A 13,278-nucleotide genomic window follows, 5' to 3' on the forward strand; every position below is an offset into this window, starting at 1 on the left:
GGTGCAGCTTGGCACAACATGGGATAGAGGTTGAATTCATTATTACTAGGAGAAACTGAGTATTCCATGTCTTATTATCCACAGACGCAAGTGCAAAAATACTCCAGCTATTAAATCCGCAAAGAAAAACAATCCCTTTGAGGTAGGGAGGTATGATGTTGGATTTTTTACCGATATCCGATATGCCGATATTTCCAACTCGTTGTGGCCGATTGCTGATGCCGATACCGATATATGCACATATTTTTTTCCAGCTGGCTGAGGAGACTATTATGCATGCATTATAGATTGTATGCTTGCATGCATGCTTCAATAAACATATTGAAGCATGACACCAATTGCTCCATCTTGTACACTTGCTCTGGGGGAACCTGTGTACCAAATTTGATTTTATTTCTGACAGCGGAATTGTAGAAATCATTTTATATTTTTACAGTTGTGCCCCCTATTGATGGAATTACATTAAATTGTACAAACTGTTCAATACCCCTGTATGTTCAGTCTTCCTAGATTTGGTTACAATTGCATGATGCATTCAAGAGTTATGGCTTATTACGTACATTAAGCCATACCTTCAAAATGTCCATAACCAATAACAGATTAATGGTAAGTGATATGCAAAACCGAATGCATACATTTTTTTGGGGGGGTCATCTAAATATGGTACGTACCAAGTTGGGGGCAAGATTGAAATATGTGTAAAAAGAAGTGATTTATGGAGAATTTTAACTTTAATGCAATGCATGCTGAATTTTATGAGAGGGGGAGACATAGGGGAGCTCCTCATTAGTCTTAAATTTCTTATCATTACCCTAACTTGCATCTTATCCTCTCGTCTATCCTCTGTGAGGGATAAGGAATCTTGTTTCCTCACTGAAACCTCCTTCAGGCAGCCTCTTTGCTCCTCAACTCCTTGCTCTTATTTCACTTGGTATAGCTATGTAATAAGTAATTTATTGATACCATATGTACTCTATAATTATACCATAATTGGCAGGCTGTAATTTAATGCATTACCAAAACAAATGATTTTCCCAATTACTGTTGGTGGCATTTATCGATGAGGGTTTGAGATGTGTCTCAGAGCCTCCAGCCCATATATGTGTATATGTATGTATGTATATATGTGTGTGTGTGTGTGTGTGTGTGTGTGTGTGTATATATATATATATATATATATATATATATATATATATATATATGGTGCTGTGGCAGCAGTACATTGCCATAGTTGTACAGTCATGTTTCACTCAATGAAAGTTACAGTGATGACTGGAAGCTGATGCTCCATGTGATTTTACTGCACGTTTACAAACACTCACATATACACAAGGAATAGTGTTGTTGGGCAGATGGTCTCATGTTGGCGTATTCAGACTGACCTGCAGAGGAACAGGGTGATTCTTACAGACGTACATGCCCTTAAGCCAGCACCTTCACAGACTTTGGCCTTTCACTTCATTTTTACAGCACAAGAACTCCTGTGAGGACTGACTGGCAACTGAAGCTACCATACAGAAATGTATATAGTTTTGTTCATTAGCAGCTGGTTTATTTCCTAGACATCAAATGTATACTCACAATGGTGTAAAGCGCTGGTAATTTTTTGTTTTTTTATACTCATTAGATATTTAAAATCCCTTAGGTATCCCAAGGAGTCAAACACATTTACAAAAATTACATCCTTCAGAGAATGAAAGAGAGCAGGACAACAAAAGAAAATTAATACAAATTAAAGCTGCAAGCAGCGATGATCAGGCCCTCGCACCGCCTTGCATGTCGGGGTACATTGCAGTCGAAGGGCCTTTATTGTGGGAATGTAAATGTCTTCAGGCCTGAGCTCTTAATGGACGTTGCATGAACAAGTTAAATACCACTTCTTGTGTCCACAATGTGGCGCTAGAAAACACCCACTAATTATACGTCACATTGCTGTATATCGTGTAGATCAAACCATGTAAATTTCATGTAAATTGGATGATGTTTGTCACATAAAGCTGACTTCCTGTTACCAGTAGGTGGCATTATGATTATGACTCAGTATTGACATGTAACTGTGTTCTGGCCTGGACTCCAATCAAGCATGTGAAATTTAAGAGCAGAATGGACAAAGTCCCGTGGAGTTACAACAACTTCCTTTGTTATGGCAAAACATGCAAATTTACCAATACACCATGCTGACGGCATTCCATGAAGTCAACACTGACCAAATTTGAAGTTGGTCAGGTCAAATCTCTGGGAGGAGTTTTTTAAAAATACAACGCCTGCAAATGGCAAAAACTTTAAAAATTGCAAAGTAAATTCAAGATGGCTAACTTCCTTCTGAACTAAGGGTATGTCTCCAAGAGGTTTTTCTTTTAAAAGTGACAGACATGACATATGTCCCCACCAAATTTTGTTAATCTGCGTCATATTTAAAAATGGGGGCTTTGACTTTGAAATTTTGTAGGGGGCACTATATAGCTATGTTGCCACCTCTCAGCCCAAGACCCATGTCATTTGTCAAGTCACACCAGTTCTGATGAATGTGCAAACTTTTGTTTTCAAGCACCCCTAGCACCTCAAAAATGCTAAAAGTAATTAGGGGGCGCTATAGAGCCAACGTGTCATGCCCATTTGTGATATCAAATCAAATCAAAATACTTACTAGTACAAACATACTTGCACATTTTTATGAGTTTTTATGCATCCTAAAGGCCTCAAACATGTTCGTAAAATGAACATTTATGCACAAAATCCAAAATGGCTGACTTCCTGTCTGGCAAAAAAAAATTCCAAAATAAATATTTCTGGGTAGGATGATAAAAGAAATGATCCCACTGAATTTCATGAAAATCAAAGCAACTTTGTCCCTAAATGGCCACTGACTTCCTGTTGTCATCAAGTGGCGCTATGACTATGACTCAATATTAACAAATAGATGTGTTCAGGTCAGGACCCTTATCAAGTATGAGAAATCTTGGGCAGATTGGACAATGTACATTTAAGTTATAACAACATCCTGATTCATGGCAAAACATGAAATCATCACAAAGGTCTTTAGATGACACTGACCAAATTTGTTAGTTGAGTTAGTCAAGTTAAAACTCTAGGAGTTCATTGAAATACAACACCTGCAAACAGCAAAAACTGCACAAAAATTCACAGTATATTCAAAATAGCCAACAATGGTATGGCTGCAAGAGGCTTTTTGTGCGTCTGGACATGATACATGTGCCTACCAGATTTGGTTCATCTACGTCAAATTTAAAGGTGGGAGCTTTTGATTTGAAATTTTCTAGAGGGCACCCTTGAGCCACCCACTCCTGATGAATGTGCAAAGTTTTGTGAGTAATTGAGCACTCCTAGCACAAAAGTAATTAGGGTAGAAAGATACAAGATTGTACCATACCATTTTGTCACACTGCATTTGGGCAGTCAGCTTTCTGTGTGAAAGCCACCACTCAGTGGAATGCCCTACCTGATTATATGAAGAACTGTAGTTCGATCAATACATTCAAGGCCAAATTAAAAAATCAACTAAAGACGAATCAGCGGTGTGACCACTGAGCCTAGTTTACATTATTAATTTTCAATTGACATTGTGGGTGTATGTGATGTGCTGTTGTGTGTAGCTCTGTATTTAGTATGGTGTGGGTTTGGTTTTTTGGGTTTTTTTTTTTGCTTTGTACTGTTTGTTGTTGTGCTGTTGTATGTTTTGATTGTAATGGACTACAGATGCAAATTAGCTTCAAGCTAACTCTGGTGCAGTGCATCATTTATGCTTAATACTGCACACTGTCCTGTTCAATAAATCAAAAAGTGTCGAACTTAGGTTTTCTTTTTGACATGGAGTCCAAACATATGAACAATCTATAGGTCTCCCATGTTGTTTCTGATGCTGTGGAACAATGGCACTAGAGTGACCTCTCCAGGGCACAAGCCTGGGGAAGCATAAGGAGATTCTGGGATGCCCAGTCATCATCCCTCTCAACCTCACTGATGTAGTCTAAAGGAAAGCAGGGTGATACATTTGGCATCAGCTCAGCTGCAGGAGCTGCCGGCAAGAAGTCAGCGATCGCATCCAACTGCTTTAGGGGCTCCACTCTGGATTTTCTATCTTCTATCTCTTTCTGTCTGGGTTTACTCCTGTAGCCTTTCCTTCTCCGAAAGATATCCACAAGGCAATGGAGCCATCGTGCATGGCTTACCCCATCCAGCCAGTAGCCGTCCACCATAGCTGTTGGCTGTCTGATACAGCTCATCCGTTCAAGTGGTGTAGGTCACAATTTATTTACATGGATAAATTCTATATTCAGTTGTTGGGTTTCAGTCAGGAATAAGACAGCCAAATTTTCCCTTGTTAACAAGTCATTACAGGAGCCTTGTTCGCCACAGAGTGTGCATTGATTAAGACATTCTGATTGAGGAAGCCACTGTGTCGTCATCACAGTACCTACCAAATGAAAGAACACACCTCAGAGAATACTGATTTTTCCAAATGTGCCCAGTCATTCATTTGGTCTCCAAATAGTATCCAAAGATGATTATAGGCATAATTTACAGGGCTCATGGCGAGTCAAATTAAAATGCTCACCGTGGCAAATAAAAAAGTGAAGTGTCCCTTGAAAATATTGAGTTTAGGATAGATAAATATTATTAACAAAATTTGTATTCTTCATTCCTTCTCTCTTCCTTTTATTGCGATCCAAGGCTGCTTTTTGATGATTGACAGGGATAGTAATAGCTAATGTTATGGGAATATCAGGTATTCAAATGAAACGTTTACACACCTCCTCTGATTATTAAATGGTAAATGGACTGCACCTTTCTAGTCGTCCAACCACTCAAAGCGCTTTTACACTACGAATCACATTCACACACATTCATACGTTGAATGGGTACAGGGGCTACCATGCAAGGTCCCAACCTGCCCATCAGAGGAAATCTAATCATCCACACACATTCACACACTGATGATCAGGAGCAATTTGGGGTTAAGTATCTTGCCCAAGGACACATCAACATGCGGACTGGAGGAGCCGGGAATCGAACTGCCGATCTTCCGATTGACGGACGACCCGCTCTACTGCCTGAGCCACAGCTGCCTGTGCATTGGTAGGCTATAAACTAAGCCTTAGCTATAAAACAACAAACGCATACATTTCATGGCATCAGAAACTTTTAGAAACTTTTAACAACAAACTTGATCAGAAAATAATCTACTGTAATTATGAAAGCAGCAATCTCTGCAGTGATAAAAACCAATACCTGGGCTGTAATCCCATCTGTCTGCTGCTCTGCTGTCCGCCTAGTCACCATATCAAAAACTGTCTGACCACATTTGGAGATAGTCTGGCTCGCATTGTGTTTGGACCTTAGGTAAGTGTAAACGCAATACATACAATGTGTGGGCATCCATACCTAGGCAACGTCATCATTCCCACCCTGACCTCTGACTGCACTCTGAATACCACTGAGCACTCCCCTCCTCACATCAGAAGAAAACTTATTGAATTTAATGTAGAAATGGAAGATTCACATCCCTGGAGCCATCAGGAAATGAGATGTTTATTGGCGTTTTGGGGTGACAGCACTCTCCAAGCAAAACTGGACAGTTCCTATGTCAATAGCGGGCAGTATTGTTACCTGTAGTATAAAAGGTTAATAAAATTTAAGTCCTGTATCTCTTTAGTAGATAGTCATACATATATGAAAGTTATACCATTCTTCTTGTACTTACATGACAAATAACATGATATAAGTTGTATAATGATTAGACATTTAATTTACATGAATTTCAGGTTTGCCTCAGATTTGCAGGGAGGCTTCCCATAGTCCTCAGGAATGTGGATTAGTTTATGGCTTTTGTGATAAGAGTCGGTGCTCCATCTAAAGTGGGAGTTGTCTTCCTCCAGTCCAAGTGGCCTTTAGGGTCAGTTCATGCTTTTAGTTTGTGTCATAATTCAACTTATTGAAATGGTTTCTTAGGAGGTCTTTCTGAGTCTGTTTAGCATCACTGATCAAACCCCCACTTAAGGTTACAAAAGTCAGTTCTGCAGGCCGAGGGTCTGCTCTTACCAACTTAGGAATCCAGGGAGTCTGTCTCTTATTTTCCTTAAAGATTGGTCAACAGAATTAAAGAACAAGCAGTTGGCCTCCTACATGAGCACATATCTGAGTTTGATGTAGAGGAATAATATATCTGCTGTTGTGTTGCTAAAACTGTCTTCCACTCTGAAGTCAGCAAAATCATTTTCATAGACTGTTATCAATCTATGTGGCAGCTGAATGGAGAAGCTTTGTCATCAGTATGTTGGAGACAAAAAAGTGCCCCCCTGTCTTTTTAGTTGCTGTGCTCCTGCCAGCACCAGGGGAAATGGTGGCAGGATATTTTTCATTGTTTCGTATGAGGTTGTTTGGCTGACCTCATTCTGCTGAGTGAAGGGCACTCCAGTGGGTGAGAACTGTGTTTCAGCTCTCACGCAATTAAGTAGGCAGAGCTGGCATATAAAGGGAAGGGAAGTGATGCTGTTGTAAGGGCTGTACCCCCTGTACTTGCTTTTCAGGTGAAGGGACCTGGCCATAGCTTTTTGAGCTGAGATAGCGGAAAGAGGCAGAGTTAGATCAACTTTAAATGTTTTTTTTTTTCTAGAGAACGGTAGAAATTTCATTTTCATCTGGATGAAATCTGCTCACAATGCCAGTCAGACCACCTCAAAATGTGGTCTGGCCAATCTGATAGCATTTTGATTGCAACGTAAATTTACACAGTAATATTACACCATTTATATTACATAGTACGTGCACCAGCATGGTGCTGAAAAGATAGCAGATATTAATATTTACCCCTTTGACTCCCAACTTTCCCTTAATTCTCTGAAATCTGTAGGCTCACAGATCATCGTTCCTAGTGCATTGATCAGGCAGTGGCAGGAGTTGCATGTGTGCATTCTATATGGATTTGTTTAGGTTATAAAAATAGCTGTGTTATATACTATGTTGGGTGCTATTTATCTATAGAAGAGACATATAATATTCACTTATACTGGTGGTCAACAACAGCTTAAAGCACAACTGAGTGGCAACCTTTTCTGTTGAAATAGGCAGTCATGTTGTGCTCTGGGGCTATGATAGGTATGTGTGTCTCGTCAACACACCAAGGGAACCTCCAACACTCCTCAAAGCCAGTCATAACCTCTTGAAGCCTTTGTCCCTTGGGCAGTTCAATACAGTGGCCAAACACAGACCATAGTGCTCTAGTGACATGGTAGACTCCCTGGCTTACAGTTGCTGTGCTTATCCCGAAGAGATAAGAGACAGTCCTGTATCCAGACCCCATAGCATAATACCAGAGAAGATCTAAACAAATGGATCGAGAGAGAGCACTTTAAAGTACCAACATAGTCAGATATCACAAGCACAATGGCAGGTGCACAGTATTTCTCTAAACTTGATACATCCTCAGGCTTCTACCAGATTAAGCTAGATGAGGAAAGCGCAAAGTTGTGCACATTTAACACGCCTTTTGGTAGGCACTGTGTCCTCCGCATGCACTTTGGTATAACCTCTGCTCCAGAGAGATTCCACAGGACAATCCAGCAGCTGTTTGATGGCATGGAGGGAGTAGGTGTGTTTTTGGATGACATTCTTGTGTGGGGAAATTCAAAATCTCAGCATGATGAGAGGCTAAGAAAAGTGTTGGGAAAGGCAAAAGAGTCGGGGCTAAAGCTGAATCAACAAAAGTGTCTGTTTGGGGTGCATGAAATAACTTACTTGGGAGACAAGCTATTTGCAGCAGGGATACACGCAGACCCATAAAAGATAAGAGCAATAAAAGAAATGCCAACACCAAAAGACAAAACTAAAGAACTAAAACGTGCCCTAGGGTTAATTAATTATGGGGAAATTTATAACCAACCTAACAGCAAACACAAGGGCACTGCACAGTCTAACTGAACATAAAAATATGTAGCAGTGGGAGCACAAGCATGAGATGGAATGGGAATACCTTAAGATATGTCTCATTCAAGATCCAGTGTTAAAGTTCTACGACCCAGCACTTCCAGTGAAAGTGTCCACCGATGCTTCTAAGGACGGATTAGGAGCAGTTTTGCTTCAAGAACATGACGGAACATGGTCCCCAGTAGCTTATGCATCAAGGGCGATGAACGCAGCAGAGCGCAACTACGCACAGAAGGTGCTTGAGAAGGAGACATTAGGAGCTGTATTTGGGTGTGAAAAGTTCCATGAATACATTTATGGACGAGAGGTGGTGTTAGAGACTAGTTTTTTATAGACATAATCGGTCTCATGGTGTCTATTTCAGACGTTGTGGTAGTTCAACAGAAGTCTATCGGACTACCCTGCACGTTGAAAAATGGTGCTAAAGGGGTACCCAGTGCATTAAAAAGTGACGCCACGGGGTCCTGACCAAGCCTTGGTATGTGACAAGTCGGGAGTGAGAATGGGCTGACAGGTGGCTCTGAAGTAGTGGGCTTCTGTGTGGCACCAATGCTACTCTCTCCACCTTCAAAAAGACAAAAACAATAGCGCAGCACACCATATCTTTTAATGTACCAAATAATACAGTTAACAACTCTCTCCACCTATTCAATGAACAGAGCAAGAGCACGATACCCTACTCAATTTACTGATATACACTAACAGTTGCCTTTAAGTTTCAAGACATTACAGTAGCCTGAATAGCATGACAGAAGATATTTCAAATAATATTGACCACATTAACTAGACTAGATATGCCAATTATGCCATCAATGTTATTGGGGAAATTAGAAAGGGAACTTTTATTAATGATTGTCCAGTTTCTTGGCTGCTTTAACATTGACAGGGGACGATGATGATGCAGCGGTAACATTAGCTATGTTAGCTAGCTAGCACGTTTATTTACTTTTTTTCTCTCTTTCCCTCTCTGCCCCACCCTTCCTCTCAACGCTATCAATAACACAGCCCGCAACTGGAAATGAGACCGCAGCACGTCAGCCAGAGATCATATTGCACACCAGCCCATTATGTTCGATTACTGAATTACATAGCCTCCTATGGCAAACTGTTTTAATATTTAATCGAACCACACTCATTAATTATATTTAATATATCCATAACAGCATTTCTCCAATCAAAATTGTATTCTCACTAGTCAGAATGGTACTTAAAGATATCCACAATAACATTCTCATTAGTAGACAATATATTTCAAAATATCTACAACTTTGATTGTACTAGTTAAAAATAAATGTAACATCTAATTCTTAAAAGGTTTAAGTTTAACATTTGACAATAACATTTGACAGCTAGTTAGAAATTAGATTGTAGATATCTGAAATGAGAGTTTTTCCTAATAATTTTATTGCAGATATCCAGAATGCTCATTCTAGATGTCAAAAATGCAACTGTGGATATCTGAAATTGAAAGCCCAATACACATGAATGGCAAAAGTGACATTTGTCCTAGAAAGAATGATGTTGTATGTGGATATCTGAAATGACAATTGTGGATAGGAAGAATGTCATTGTGGATATCTGAAATATATATCCAGTCTAGCCATTAATTGTTGAAATGGCTTGACATAGCCTCACCAAGCATGATGCCCTGGCACCACCTATAATTATTTTCATCTCGAGCAAAGGCTTTACATCCTTCCCCAAGCATTTCTCTTGGGTAGGTGATCTAATGTTACGGGGCATCTCAAGCCTCACTAGTGCTGTTGTTTTGACAAGTTGTGTCTAAATGGTCTATGTCTCTTTGACAACAAGCTAATATGCATATGCACCACTATTCATTTGTATTGGGGTAATGTTTATAGTTCAAGATGTACTGATGTAACGTGTTTTCACAGTTGAAGTATTCATAATTTAGTATTTAATGCAGTTTAATGTTTGTGAATGTGGTACATGGCTTCCATCAGCAGGAATGGTTAACAAGACGGTTGATGCAGAGGAACGAGCAGTGACCCAGCAACAACCGCCAGCTTCCTGTCTACAGGAAGCAAGCTCAGACAGAAAGTTGCAAACATGTACAGGTTGTATACTATGGTTATAGTATACAGTTTCAATCATGCCAGAAGTGTCACTGGCAGGAACACATGGTCCCCACACTTGTCAACTTTTTTTTAAATTTTTTTTTTATTGGTGATATTGTTGACAAGACATAGTGGGAAGGAAAAAATAAATAAATAAAAGACAAATCAAGCAAATAGACAAACAAACAAAAATAATGACAAACAACAGCAATGACAACATCATATTACAATGAAAAAGATAGTAAAATGTAGAAAGCAACTAAGGAATATGGGTTGATTGTGGGAAAGGGGAAGGGGGGGTGAGTGAATGAAAGTGAGAAAAGAAGAGAGAGAGAGGAGGGGGAGAAAGAAAAAGTGAGAGCGTCAATAATTATTATAATAATAATGATAATAATAACAATACAGCAATATAATGTAATAATGATAATAGTCTTGTTTGATAGTGTACTGTGGCGGCGGTAGCGGCAGAGGCAGCCACCATAACAGTGAAATGGGTTAAATAATTAGCTATTTATATTAATTTATATCAATTTATTTCTATTTGAGCGTATATCAATTAAATTAATTTAATATGGCTATGGGGGGTGGAGCCAAACACACAGCGCCCAAGGAGGGGAGGCCACCATCACCCTCCCACACGACAGCCAGCCCCCCCAGCAACACAGCCACAGCCCATGGACCAGACCAGCTGAGACCAGCTAAGGGGTATTCCTCCTTTCCCCTTTTCCCCTTCTCTGTCTTTTGTTGTTTGTTCGTTTGCCGTCCTGTTTTGGAGGTGGTCCAAACCTAGTCCAGCTGGACCACTCTCAGACCCTTTGGGAGAGAGTTTGTCCAGTGGGAGGTGACCATAGATTTTTTTTTTTTTTTTTTTTGCTATAAGAGAGGTAGGGGTAGAGGTACCACAGCCAGTTACCTCCCGCCGTTCTCGCCAAGGACCGCGGCCCCACCGGAGGGGAAGGAGTCGGGAGAGGCAGGCATAATAATAATAATAATAATAATAATAATAATAATAATAATAATAATAATAATAATAATAATAATAATAATAATAATATTATACATATTACATACCTATACATGTTGGTGATATATATGTATAACTGGGATGAGGGAGGGAAAAAGTCAAACAAAGAAATAAAAACAAAAACGAACAAACAAAACAACAACAACAAAAAACAAAAACAAGGATGGAAAGGAAAAGTGAATTAAATTTAAAAATAATAATAATAAAATAAGTAAAAAAAAATTATTATAGTAATAATAATAATAATAATAAAAAAAATTGTCTATTATTGGTTGGGTATGTGGTCTGATATGTGGTCATGTACGTGGCTCTGGTTTTGGTAATTGATTTTGATTGGATTCTGGGTGGAGTTTTAGATGATTAATGAATGTGGTCCATGTTTCCTCAAATGCTGATTTATTGTTTGTTTTGCACGCTGTCATTTTTTCTATTGAGATGTGTTCTGTGACTAGATTGGTCCAGTGAGTGATATGGCAGGAATGTTTGGATTTCCAGTTTTGAAATATTATTTTCTTGGCGATAGTTAGAGAAATCAATAACGGGTTTTTGTGTTTAGTTGGGATTGTGATATGTGTCAAGTCTCCCAGCAAGCAGAGCGATGGGGATGCTGGGATTCTGCAGCCCAAGATACTCGAGAGTTTTTCTGTGACTGTTATCCAAAATGAAAAAACTGGCTGGCAAGACCAAGTGGCATGAAAATAATCATCTATGTGACCCAAGGTGCATTGTGAACAGATATCTGTATCGATCAATCCCATTTTAAACATTTTTCCTTGAGTGATGTGTATTCTGTGGATGGTTTTATATTGTATTAGTTGTAAATTTGTATTGGTAGTCATGGAGAAGATGTTTTTATTGATTTGTATCCAGAAATCGGGGTTGGGAGATAGAGCCAGGTCCTTTTCCCATTTTGAGGTTGGGAGTGTTATGGAGGTGTCTGTCAATGAAAGAAGTTTGTAAATTTTTGAAATTATTCTTTTAGGGTTTGTAATTTTAAGGATTTCTTCGCTTAATTTGGAAGGTTGTAATGTGTTATTGGATATGCTGATTTTGGATTTAATAATGGAGTTTAGTTGTTGATATTGCAGGAATTGGTCTCTCCCAACCCCATACCTCTGGATAAGTGTATTGAATGATATGAACTGGTTATTTTCAAATAAGTGGTGGAGGTGAGTGATTCCTTTTTGGTGCCATGATGGAAAGTGAACAGAAGTGTTGTACAGTTGGAAATCCGGATTGTACCAAATCGGGGTGAACCTACATGGTGCCAGTGATGATTTGGTGATTTTGTGGGCTTTCCACCAGGCTGTCAGAGTTGAGGAGATTGTGATGTTCTTGTAGTAATCTTGTTTCTTGATTGATTGTGGTAGGAATGGGAGGTCTGTAAGTGAGGTGGTTTTACATTGATTTTGTTCTATATGTAACCATGGTGAACTGTGATTATCTTTATGGATCCATTTGAATAAATATTGTAGTCGATTTGATAAGAAGTAATAAAGGAAGTTTGGTGCTTCTAGGCCACCCTGTGATTTTGTGCCCTGTAAGGTTGAAAGTGAGATTCTTGGTTTTTTATTTTTCCAGTAGAATTGAGTTGTTAAAGAATTTAAAGTTTGAAACCAGTTGTCAGTGGGGGTAATGGGAAGTAATGAAAATAGGTAGTTGATTTGTGGAAGGGTTTTCATTTTAACTGTTGCAATGCGTCCAATAAGAGTAAGTGGTAACTTGGTTCACACAAATCATCTTCTATGTTTTTCAGCAGAGGGGTGTAGTTGAGGTTAAACAACTCTGACAGCCTGGAGGAAATATTAATGCCTAAGTATTTGATATTACCAGTGTGGAGTGGGAGAGAGGGATCTTGGGCTGCAGAATCCCAGGCATTTGCGGTCAAAGGTAGAATAGTGGATTTGTTCCAGTTTATTTTATAGTGTGAGATTGAGGAGAAGTTGTTGATTATTTTGAATGTTTCTTGTAATGATGTGAAAGGATCTTGTAGGTGTAGTAATTAATCATCTGCATATAAGCTAAGCTTATGTTCTGAAGTAGTATATTGTATTCCTTTGATTTTATTGTTTTGTCGTATGGCTGTGGCAAGTGGTTCAATGAAAACTGCAAATAGAGATGGTGAGGGTGGACATCCTTGTCTGGTTCCCTGGTGGAGTGTGAAGCTTGGTGAAGTGATCCCGTTTGTGGTAACTGTGGCCCTAGGTGAAGTGTATAGCGTTTTAATCCAGT

The sequence above is a fragment of the Thunnus albacares genome, chromosome 23, assembly GCF_914725855.1.
Source record: "Thunnus albacares chromosome 23, fThuAlb1.1, whole genome shotgun sequence".
Classification (NCBI taxonomy): domain Eukaryota; kingdom Metazoa; phylum Chordata; class Actinopteri; order Scombriformes; family Scombridae; genus Thunnus; species Thunnus albacares.